General features: G+C 20.9%; 1 protein-coding gene across 1 annotated transcript in view; it reads right to left on the bottom strand.

Annotated features, from left to right (window-relative positions):
- LOC122504694 (lachesin-like) overlaps nucleotides 1-12,743 on the bottom strand; it is a 280,358-nt gene that overhangs the window by 18,301 nt on the left and 249,314 nt on the right. The window lies entirely within an intron of this gene.

Here is a 12,743-nt window from a genome sequence, read left to right as displayed (position 1 = left end):
TTTTAATTTGAATTAGTGACTTAATTTTTGCTATTTAATTAGCAAATTTGACTAATTTATTAGTAAAATTACTAATTAAAAAGCAAAAAGTCAGTGTCACTAATTCAAATTAATAAATATTTTAACAAATTAAAATTTAGAGTTTTATAAAATTTGTAGCAAAAATTATTAAATTACCTAATTTTATTTGAGTCAATAACATTTTTTTTACAAATTAAAATTTATTTGCTGCAAATAAATATTTATTTTAAAAAAAATTTTGTTTTAGTGTTTAGTTTGTTTGTGACGAATAAAACTTTTATCTAAAACAAATAAATAATTTAGTAGGCTCCAGAGTCAAGTATATTTTTATTTTAGTCGATAATAATTATTTTTGTAAATTAAATTTTATTCGTAACAAATAAATATTTATTCTCTCTAAATTTTAATTAGTACCTAAAAATGTTTTTTAATTTGATTAAGTGACTAATTTTTGGCTTTCAAATTAATAAAAAGTACTAATAGATAGTAATTTCTACTAATTTATTAGTAAAATTTACTAATTTAAAAGCAAAAATTCAGTCACTAATTCAAATAAGTAATTATTTTTACTAATTCAAATTTGGAGAGTTCAATAAAAATTTTTTTAACAAAAATCATTAAATTACCTATTTTTTATTTGAGTCAATAAAAAAATTTTTAATGTAAATTAAAATTTATTTGCTGCAAATAAATATTTATTTCCAACAAAAATCATTAAATTACCCATTTTTTTGATTCAATAAAAAATTTTTTAATGTAAATTAAAATTTGATTGCTACAAATAAATATTTATTTTAACAAAAAAAATTTTTTTTATAGTTAAGTTTAGTGTTTTAGTAGTAGTAGTTTAAGTAGTTTAGAGAGTTGAATAAAAATTCACTTGAAACAAAAATCATTAAATTAACTATATTTATTTGAATCAATAACGATTTTTTTTATACTGTAAATTAAAATTTATTTGCTACAAATAAATATTTATTTGTAACAAAAAAATGATTGAATTGTCAATTTTTATTGCTTCATTTTTATTTGAGTCAATAAAAACTTTTTTATTGTAGATAAAAATTTATTCGTACCAAAAAAAATGATCAAATTATCTATTTTTATTGACTCATTGCTTTTATGTAAGGTAAAAAGATTTTTCTTTGTTGTAAATTAAAATTTATTCGTTACAAACAAATATTTATTTATTCAGTGAAAATTTATTTGTTATACAAAAAATTAATTAAATTGTCCATAATTTCATTAACTTGATATTTTCGAGTAAATAATGTTTTTGTTAAAAAAAATTTTTTAAATTAAAAAATTAAGAAGATTAAAAAAATTAATATGAAAAATTAAAATAACAATTATTTGTTAGAAGTAAATATTGATTTGATAATAGTCAAGTAATTCATTATTCGGATAATTTTTTTTTCTTGCTATAAATTTTTTCCATCGATTTTGGTTTTTTATTTAATCGAATAGTCATTTTACAATTTTTCTTTTCATCGGTTTTCTATTGGCTTTTTTTATGCTATGCATGATGAAAATATTGTACTGCTGGGAAATCATGAAAAACTGATGGAATTTTTGTAAGGAAAAATTTTGCAGAAACTAATTGTCTCGATTTTTTTTGTGCACGTGTCACCTTTTTCTATTTTCTATATGATAATGACAAATAGCGTTTGGTAAAGGAAAATTGAGAATTAACTGAAAATTTTATCACAATTAGAATAGAAATACCGGGAAGCATTCATTAAATTCTTAACTTGAAAATGAGTTAATTAATTCACTAATTTTCACAAAGGAAATGATGCAATTTTGATGCGAAAGGTTAATTTTAGAGATTTAGAGTATTTTACAATTACTTTTTTCATCCGCTTCTTTATTTTTATATAAGGATAATATTTAACTTTTTTTTTTAATTCTTCATGTATATCGTTTTTTGGGTGAAAGTATTTAAAAATATAGACTTTACGGTCCAAAAAATGAAAAATTACGGACCAATTACTAACAAAAATAGAATCAGTCCGAGTCAAATAAGAGAACATTTTACTGAAAATTATAAATTAAATTTTTTCATAACTTTAAAACATGAAGATATCGATAACTCCGAGTCTTCAACTCTGAGTGATCGATTTCTTCATGTTTTATAATAATTAAAGACGACCAAGTGATAAAATCATTATTAATTCAATTATTATTTTCAAGAATTTTTATCGATTATTTTTAATAATTTTCAAAAAAGTCCTTTGACAATTTTCAAGTCCACTTGTTTACAATATTCAATTTTACGAAATTTCACTTATTCGTAAATTCTTCAATTAAATGAATATATCAGAAAATAAAAACTTCAAATGATATACAAAAATTCAATTAAAATTTTTCAAAAAAATTAATCTCAAAATTCAATTATTTCTAAAAATTCACGCTATATTGCCTTTAATATTCAATTATTATATAAAATTTTAACTGAAATTCATTTTTATTTCAATTTTTATTAGAAAATTCTACGTGAATTTAATTATTTAAATACAAAAATAAATAATTTATTGAATAATTGAATGTTTCTTAAAATTCAATTCTTATAAAGAATTTTATCAACAAAATTTTAAATAATTAAATTTTTTGGACGAATTTTAATGAACTTTTTAAGAAAAATTACATTTTTTGAGAAATGTGATTAAAATTATATTCAAAATTAATCAAAATAATTGAAATTCTGCGATTAGTTTTATTATTTGTGAAAATAATTGAATCCCTAAGAAGAATTTTATTATTTTTGAATATAATTAAATTTCTGCAAAGGATTTATTATACTCTTGAAAATAATTGAATTTTTTCAATAGTTTGTAACTTCTCAAAAATTAAATTTTTTAAAAATGTTTTTAACTAAAATTCCTCTGTATATCCAATATTTTTAATAATCTTTGAAAATTTGCTTACAATTTAGTTTTACAAAGTTTCAATTATTCAGAAATTCTTCAAAAAAATATATATTAGAAAAAAAAACTAAATAATTTTAAAAAAATTCAAGTAAACTTTTTAAAAAAAATTCATTCTACAGAATTGTTAGTTAAAAATTAGAAAAATTTAGATTTTCAAAGATTTTAATTTAAAACCTTTTCAAAATTCAATTATTTCTAAAAATTCACTCTCGAATGCTTTTAATATTCAATTATAATATAAATTCAATTATTCAATTATAATATAAATTCAATTATTCAATTATAATATAAATTCAATTATTCAATTATAATATAAATTTAATTATTCAATTATAATATAAAATTTTAACTGAAATCCATTTTTAAATTAATTTTTATTAGAAAATTCTACTAGAATTCAATTATTTAAATACAAAAAAGACAATTTATTGAATAATTGCATGTTTCTTAAAATTGAATTCTCATAAAGAATGTTATCAATAAATTGTTAAATAATTGAATTCTTTTGACGAATTTTAATAAAATTTTTAAGAGGAATTTGATTTAAAATTGTATTAAAAATAATTGAAATTCTGCAACGAGTTTTATTATTTAAGAAAATAATTGAATTCCTTAAAAGTATTTTATTATTTATGAAAATAATTGAATCCCTGTAGACAATTTTATTATTTATGAAAATAATTGAATTATTGCGATGAAATTTATAAAGAATTTGTAAATAATTGAATTCCTGTGAAATTTTTATTATTTATGAAAATAATTTAATGTTTGCTTTAGAATTGTTAGTTTTAATATGAAAAATTCAGATTTTCAAAGATTTTAATTTGAAACCTTTTCAAATATTATTTCTAAAAATTCACTCTATAATGCTTATAATATTCAATCATAATTTAAAACTTTAACTGATATTCATTTTTAAATCAATTTTTATTAGAAAATTCTACTAGAATACAATTATTTAAATACAAAAAAATAATTTATTGAATAATTGAATATTTCTTAAAATTGAATTCTTATAAAGAATTTTATCAAAAAAATGTTTAAATAATTGAAATAAAATTTTTGAAAATAATGGAATTTTGGAGAAGAATTTTATTATTTCTAAAGATATAATTGAAATATTGACGAGAATTTGTAAAAAATTTTGAACATAATTGAGGCTCCAGATCATAAAAGGGCACTTTTACTATTTAAAATCAATGCTGAAAGTGTCCTTTTAAGATCCTGAGCCTCAATTGAATTTCTGCGAAGAATTTTATTACTTTTGATTCAATTTTGAATTTCTGCAATCATTTCTAATTTCTCTAAAATTCTCCAAATTATATTGTACAATTTACGATTTTTCGTCCTTTTTCAATCAAATTACGGACTTTACGGACCTATTTTTCTTTCAAAAAAACTGATTTTTACGGATTTGAAGAAAAGTCCACGATAATATTTAACTTTATTGTTATAAAAATTTTTTTTTAAAAATTTGCGGAGAATAGAAAAAGAGAATTTTTCGATATAGATTCCATAATAGTTAGGTACCATCGAGAGTATAATAATATTTTGTTGAAAATTGCCATTTAAAGTGTTCTTTTGGATAAGACAAATCGATATTATATTATTGCTTATACGTATGGATAGATTATTTTAGAATTTTTCCCCCATAGAGTATAGGACAATCAGGTATATTATATAGAGAGATGGTTAAGGTCCATTCCGAAGAATATTACGTAGAATTGCAAAGCTCCTGTCGATCTTTTGAGAATACTGCACGTATATGCATAAAGATAGAGTTCCCCCAGTGTTGCATGTATATGCATATATGTGAAATAATATTCCCATATATGTATTAGAGGGAGATGGTATAAAGAAACATGTGTAAGTTTTCAGTTGAACACTGAATATGAAGTCACTATTACCACAAAAGCTCTCCGTGCATGTTTCACGTATGTAAATTACAATTCAATGCGACTTGCTCTATGCGGAGAACACAACAGTGCACTATATTCATTGGTATAGAGAAATGAAAATCGAAATGATATTTCAATATATATTTCTCTCTTTGGCTTTTTTTTTCTTTGCTCCTTTTCATCCACAATGGCAATATTTTGATTGTGATATTTGAGAAGAGAAAGATATGGGTAATTTCATTTTTTTATTAAATTACAAATTAGGGGATATTGTTTACTACCAAAGGGATCACAGTTAGTCTCCTTTTTTTCCTCTTTTCCCCTTTTTATTCCCTTAAATTAATAAAATTCCCTGAAACGCCTAAAATCATAAATTTTCTTCACTTTTTCCCCTAAGTTAGAAACATTTTCAGTTTTACTTGACAAGGCTCGAAGTAGGTCCGTAAATCCTGAAAAAGTCCGTAACTTTGCTGCAAAGTCCGCAAAAGTCCGTTTTTTTGAAAAGAGGTCCGTAAAGTCCGTAATTTCATTCAAAAAGGATAAAAAGTTCGTAAATTGAACGATATAATTTTGAGAATTTTAGAGAAATTACAAATGATTGCAAAAATTCAATTATTTTTAAAAGTAGGGTCAATTGGGATAAATGTAAACGGAATATCTATTTTTCACGAAAAACATTAGTTTTTTTTGTTAAAAGGTAAAACGGACGGATTTCCTTTGCATGAACTTGTTCCTAGAGTTCCCTAGAAAAATTTTATAAGATACAAAAAAATATTGATGCACCTGAGCCGCCTAAAACTGACTGTTTACATTTACCCCGAGATTTTGAAATTTTCCTAAAATTCGGGGTAAATGTAAACACCACTGTAGTTAAGCGAGGTTTAAGAAACAAGTTATTTCAAGTATACTACTGTTTTAAGGGATGGAAAAACTGAAAAAAATTCTTCGTAGATGTATAGTAAATCAACCAGTTGACTGATAATGTATCATAAAATAAACAATCAACCATTACAAAATTAGTAATATAAAAACTTGAATAACTTGAACAAATTTTAATAGATTTTTATTCAACTTGTTAAAAAGAAGTTTTTAAGGTTGCTCAATAAGAATCTAAAATCGAATTTTTAAATTTCAAAATGGTGGATCCAATATGGCGGATGAACCTAAAAATAATATTTTTAAAAATTGATCAAATTTGCTTGAATCTGGCTACTCGGGGGTTTTTGAGGTCGCTGAATACGAATTTGAAGTCAAATTTTAAATTTTCAAAATGGCGGATGAACCTAAAAATATTTTTAAAAATTGATCAAATTTTCAAAAAAAATTTTTTTTTTTTGATCAAATTTTTTTTTTTCAAAGAGGACCTTATTGCCTTTTCTATGTAATTTTACATTGCCAAAGTAATGAAATTGTGAAATAGAAGCAAATTTATTTAATTATTTTCTTTTAAAATGTAGTTCAAGTTCTGTTTACATTTACCCCGAGTTTTCGAATTCTCGGGGTAAATGTAAACACTTAATTATTTGTTAAGTAAATTGACGAAAATCAAAAATCAAAGTCAATTTTTGTTAGGGCATTAATAAGGAAGAATTACATATTTTTGTTTGATTTTTAAATTTATTTTTATGCAAATGCGAGACAAAATACTGAAACAGTAAAACTTTGATTTTCAAACTTTTTTGCATTAAAAAATAACTTACACTATGGCATTGCCAATTGTCAAAATAAAATATTGGCAATACTCAGAACATCTTGTAGGTGAGCTGAGGTAAAAATATTGACGTCGTACTTATTTTTAAATTTGTAAATTTAGCTGAAACATCTACTGTTTACATTTACCCCTTGTTTACATTTACCCCAAATGACCGTAATCAAATTCTTCGCAAAAATTCAATTATGTTCAAAAATTTTTTTTTTTAATTCTCGTCAAAATTTCAATTATCTTAAGAAATATTAAAATTCTTTGACAAAATTCAATTATTTTCAAAAATTTTATTAAAATTCATTACATAAAATTTCAATTATTTTCATAATTAACAATATTTATCACACGAATTCAATTATTTTCTAAAGTAATAAAGTTCTATTATTTTCAAAAATTGTACTAAAATCCATTGCAAAATTTCAATTATTTTCAAAAGTAATATTCTTCGCAAAAATTAAATATTGTTCAATATCTACTATTTTCATAAAATTTACCAAAAGAATTTAATTACCTATTTAAAAAAAAATTTAATAAAATTCTACAAAAACTTTTAATTATTTTCAAAAAATAATAAAAATTTCTCAAGAATTTCATTAATAACAATTTTTTTTTATATATTTCTTCGCAATAATTCAACTACTTTTATAAATAATAAAATTTTTACGGGGATTTAATTATTTTCGTAAATAATAAAATTCTTTTTAGGAATTCAATTATTTTCCATAGAATTTTAATCGAATTCATTGAAAAAATTCTTAAAAATTTTATTAAAATTCGTCCAAAGAATTTAATTATTTAAAAATTTGTTGATAACATTTTTAATGGGAATTAAATTCCAAGAAACATCCAATTATTCAATAAATTATTTATTTTTGCATTTAAATAATTGAATTCTGGTAGAATTTTTTCATGAACATTGATTTAAAAAATAAAAATAGATTTCAGTTAAAATCGTAGATTATAATAATTGAATTCTTTTGAAGAATTTCATTAAAATTTTAAAAATAATTGAATTTTATTGAGACATTTTTTTAAAACTGGCAATAATTGAATTTCTACCAAAAAAAAGTTTTATCAAAACTTTTTAAAATGTTTGAATTTCTGCTAAAATTCTGATATTTTTGAAAATAATTGAATTCTTTCGAAGAATTTTATTAAAGACTTTGGAAAATAATTGAATCTCTGCAAAGATTTTTATTATTTTACGAAAATATTTAAATTCTTGCGAAAAATTTTATTAAAATTTCTGAAAGTAATTGAATATCTACTAAGAATTTTGTTACTTTTAATTTATGCCAAGAATTTTATTAAAATTTTTAAAAATAATTGAATTCCTGTTAATTTTTTACAAGAATTTAATTATTTTTGAAAATTTTAATAAAATTCTTCGCCAGAATTCAATTATTTTCATGAATAGTAAAATTCAATGTAGAATTTTCAATTATTTTATTTATTTTTAATACAATTTTAATCAAATTTCTCGAAAAATGTAATTATTACTAAAAATTTTATTAAAATTCGTTGATAGAATTCAATTATTTGAAAATTTGTTGATAACGATTTTTTATGGGAATGGAATTTTAAGAAACGTTCAATTATTCAATAAATTATTTATTTGCATTTTATTTGTATTTAAATAATTGAATTATAGTAGAATTTTCTAATAAAAATTGATTTTCATTTTATAAAAATGAATTTCAGTAAAAATTTTAGATAATAATTGAATATTAAATGCAATAGAGCGTGAATTTAAAAAAATAATTGAATTTTGTAATTAATTTTTTTGACAAAAAAAAAAAAAAAAAAAAAAAAAAAAAACATTTTCATTGAATGTGCGTGCTCCAGTTATGGCGCGCAACACAACCTCTAAATACACGTTATTTTCCCCGCCGTAATTGGCGCGCCGAAATTGACTCAACCGCGCCATAATTGACGTTTTTAATCCTAATTCTTATTGCTTTAATTTTGTTTAAATAATTAGTTTTTATAAAGTTTTTATAAAAGTTTTATTATCTATATGACACGGGCTTTTAGTTTAATAAGCCATAAATTTACTTCTTTCATTATAATTTTTCAATTTTCTATTTCAAAGACGGCTAAACCAGAACCGCGCCATAATTGGCACACTTACCCTATGAGAGAAATCCAAATTTGAAATTTTTTATAAATTTGATTTATTTTAGAATAAATTTTACTAAATTCAAAATGTAGGTATATTTTACTAATTTAATATATAATATAAATAAAAAATAAATTGGAATCAAATTTGAATTTTAATAAAAATTACGACGGATATTATAAAATTTACTCTAGAAATATAACGATTTTTAATAGCAAAATTTACTATTTTTCAATGTCAATTTTTTTATCAAAATTGTTCAAATTTTCCTCGTACATTTCAATTAGCTATCAAATATTCTTACATTTATAGTAAATTTTACTATTTTTGAAATAAATTTTTCTAATTTTTTTTATTAAAAAAATTGTCTTTGAAAATAGTAAAAATTATTCTGGAAATACCAATTTTTTATATTAAATTCTATTATTTTTGAAGGAAATTTTCTCAAGTCTTAAGTTAATTTTACTAATTTTTTTCTGAAATTTATCGTAAAATTCGTGTAATTTTAAAACAAAAGTAGCGGTAAAATAAAAATTTTGTGTAAAAATTTAAATAGCGTTATGAACTACGGGAAATGATAAAAAAATATCAATAATTAACAGAAAAAGTTTAACAAAAAAAATAATTTGGTTTAAAAAAAGCGGAAGTTGTAAGAAAAAGTAAAAAGAAAATTTTAAATAAATTTTATGCGCTATAATACAATAACTTTTACTTATTTTAAAAATTCCCTTTTTTGAAAAATAAAATCCTCTTTTTTACCTAATATTACATGAAAAAATCACTGTGATCCCTGCAAAAAAGAAATTTGTTTCGAATAAAATTTTGCTTCATTTTGAAATTAAATTTTAAGTTTGAATTTTTATTTACTCTTTTAAATTTTTTTTCTTAAAAGGACTTCCTGAAATTTTGTTGCTTAACAACAGTTTCTTAGCAATTATTTTTTTAATTTCGTTGCTAAACAATAATTTTTAAAAAAATTATTGAATTTCGTTGCTCAGCAAAATTTTTTAGAGTTTCTTTTAAATTTGGTTGCTTAATATTTTTATTTATGTAAATATTGCTAAAATGCTTATTAGAAACTTATTTAAATTTTATTGCTGAATAACAGTTTCTTTTGAAATATTTTTTCAAATTTTGTTGACATTCGAATTGATTTGGCATGAGAAAAAAAGTAAACAAGAAGATAAAAAATTGCAGTTTCGGAATGAAATCGATTTTTACTTTTTATTTTAATGTGAATCAATTTTGTATTTAAAAAATACAAGAATCTTTTTCTTCTTATTTTCATGTAAACACTATTTTCCATGTAATTGATTGTATTTTAAAATGACGACAGTTAATTTTACGCTTGTTTGCATTTTAATCGAAGGCGAATTTTCGATGATAGGCACTTTTTTTATATACTCAATTTTCAGAAATGTCAATCTTACTCATATGTTTTCGTAATAAGAATTGACGTGGTGGAATCGTAACAATTTCTTGGTGAGAGAGGGTCGATTTTTTTTTTTTTTTTTTTTTTTTTTTTTTTTTTTTTTTTTTAAGGGCTATTACAACACGTGACTTTTTTTTGATCTAAAACTCTCGTTGACATTAACCTTTTTTTCCCCTCTTTTCTGCTTTTTTTATCCATAGATATCACGGTTGAGTTCATTTAGTTGTGAGAAATTTCGCAGGGGTCCATCTTATAGGCTTTTAGTGATCGATTTTTTTTCCTACATATAACTGAGATTTCCTATATTCCCCTCTTGAAAATAGATTTTGCTTTAATTTAATTACCTAACATTAGGTGGGGATTTATATTTACTTCTTCCTCCTCGATAAAATGAATTGCATTTTTTCTTTTATTTTTCTTTAAAAGGAAACTTTTCTGAATTAGAGAAATTTTAATTCAATTTAACAAGGGTGGTGGTCACTGAACCTTGGAACTTTTAAAATTGACAAAAGGTCGTGAAGTTTTGTGCTTTGGAAAAACAAATTCATCTTGATTTTTTTTCGTTACACTTTATTACTATTTCGTTTGCGAGAGAATTTTCATGCCCTCTAGGCGGGAATTTAAAAAACTATATTGGCGCGAAATTAAAAAAAAGAAAAATAATTAATAATTTATTAATGTGCAAATTTTTCTCCTTTTTATTTATAAAAAATAGAAAATTGTTATTTGTTAAAAAATTATGATTAAGAAATGGCCAATAAATCACCATTTTATGCATAATTTTTATTTCTCAATATCAATATTGTTCACAAACTCATTCTTTTATTTTATAAAAAAACACAATAAAATTAATTAATACGGTCAAAAAACAAAAATCACAATAAACTACATATTCCCGTTCCTTAATATTTTTGTAGATAATTCTCAATTTTCATAAGGAAATAATTTGCATCATTTCTATTTCTTAATTACAATTGTTTTAATAAAATTCAAAGTTTTTTAAAAATAAAGAAAAAAAAATGTTTACAAATTCTGTGTGTCAATAGCAAATTTTAATTAAAAATGAAAATGTTTTAATTTTTAGAAAATAAAGGAAAAAACTTTATTTAAAAAAATGTTCTGTTACATTTATTTACAAATTTATTTACCTAATTGTAAAATTATTCGAAAACATCAATAACTTCTTTTTAAATAACTATTTAATTATTATTATTTTTCCATAGGAATTAAGATTTTCAAAAATTTCAAATTCAAAATTTTTTGAAATTAAACAATTCATAAAAATATTATTGTAAAACATGAAGATATTTTTTTTTGACTCGGAGTGAACGAATTCTTCATGTTTTATAATAATGAAAGATGTTCGAGTGATAAAATCATTATTTTATAATAGGTATAAGTATTTTGTAACTATGTAACTTCTTCTAAATTATTTTCATATTCAATTATTATCTAAAATTTAAAATAATATTCATTTTTAAATCAATTTTTATTAAAAAATTCTACGGGAATTCAATTATTTAATTGCAAAAGTAAATTATTTATTGAACGTTTCTTAAAATTTAATTCTTATAAAGAATTTTATTAAGAAAATTTTAAATAATTAAATTAATGAATTCTTTTGACAAATTTTAATAAAATTTTTATTAATGATTACATTTTTCGAGGAATTTAATAAAAATTGTATTAAAAATAATTGAAATTCTGCGATGAGTTTTATTATTTATGAAAATAATTGAATTTCTGCGAAGAATTTTATTACTTTTAAAAATAATTAAATTTCTTTAATCATTTGTAACTTCTTCATAATTCATTTTTTTTAATGTTTGTACCTAACTAAATTTTTTTTTAAAATCCATTATTCTTAATAATTCTATATTGACAAATTTAATTAAGATTTTGAATTATGAAAATTATTTAAAAATCTAAGTTCATTAAAATTTGTAATTAAATTCATTCAACACTGAAATTTTATAAAATCTCGAATTGAAACCGTTTGAAGTTCATTTATTTATGAAAATTGTAAACGCAACTCTTTTAAAATTGAATTAATTTAGAAATATTTAAGTAGAATAACTAAAAAAAAACTAAAAAAAACTAAAAAAACTAAAATAACTAATTTATAAGTCATTTTATGATAGTTGTTCAAGATTTAAGTTATTTAAAAAGAAATTTTTGTCAGAAATTGAAAAAATAAAAGGTTTTGTATTAGAATTCGTGGTAATTTTATAGTTTATAAGTCAAACAAAAAAGACACCAAAATTCAGAATTTTCTTATGAATTCTAAAAACTTAATTCTTTCGACAACTTTTAATAAAAATCCCTGACTTTTCCCCGAATTCCCTCTGTCAGAATATAATTACATGATTATTTTAGTTATAATAATATTAAAACTATTTTCCAATTCATATTTTATTTTTGTGAAAAAAAATTTAAATTAAAAATTTTTACATTATATTATTCATTTATTTTTAAAATTGATAATTTTATTTAAAAAAAAAATCGAGTAAGAAGTCAGCCGCGCGTTAATTGATTAATAAAGTAGAATATTATTTTTAATTTTTATCGGTTTTTAGATTTTTTATCGCCTTTGCACTTTATCCATATGAATGATATTAATTTTGACTATTATAATATT

Source organism: Leptopilina heterotoma, unplaced genomic scaffold (genome assembly GCF_015476425.1).
Source record: "Leptopilina heterotoma isolate Lh14 unplaced genomic scaffold, ASM1547642v1 Lhet_31, whole genome shotgun sequence".
NCBI lineage: Eukaryota > Metazoa > Arthropoda > Insecta > Hymenoptera > Figitidae > Leptopilina > Leptopilina heterotoma.
The sequence above is the reverse complement of the archived record's forward strand: the minus strand, read 5'-3'. Positions and strand labels throughout refer to the sequence as shown.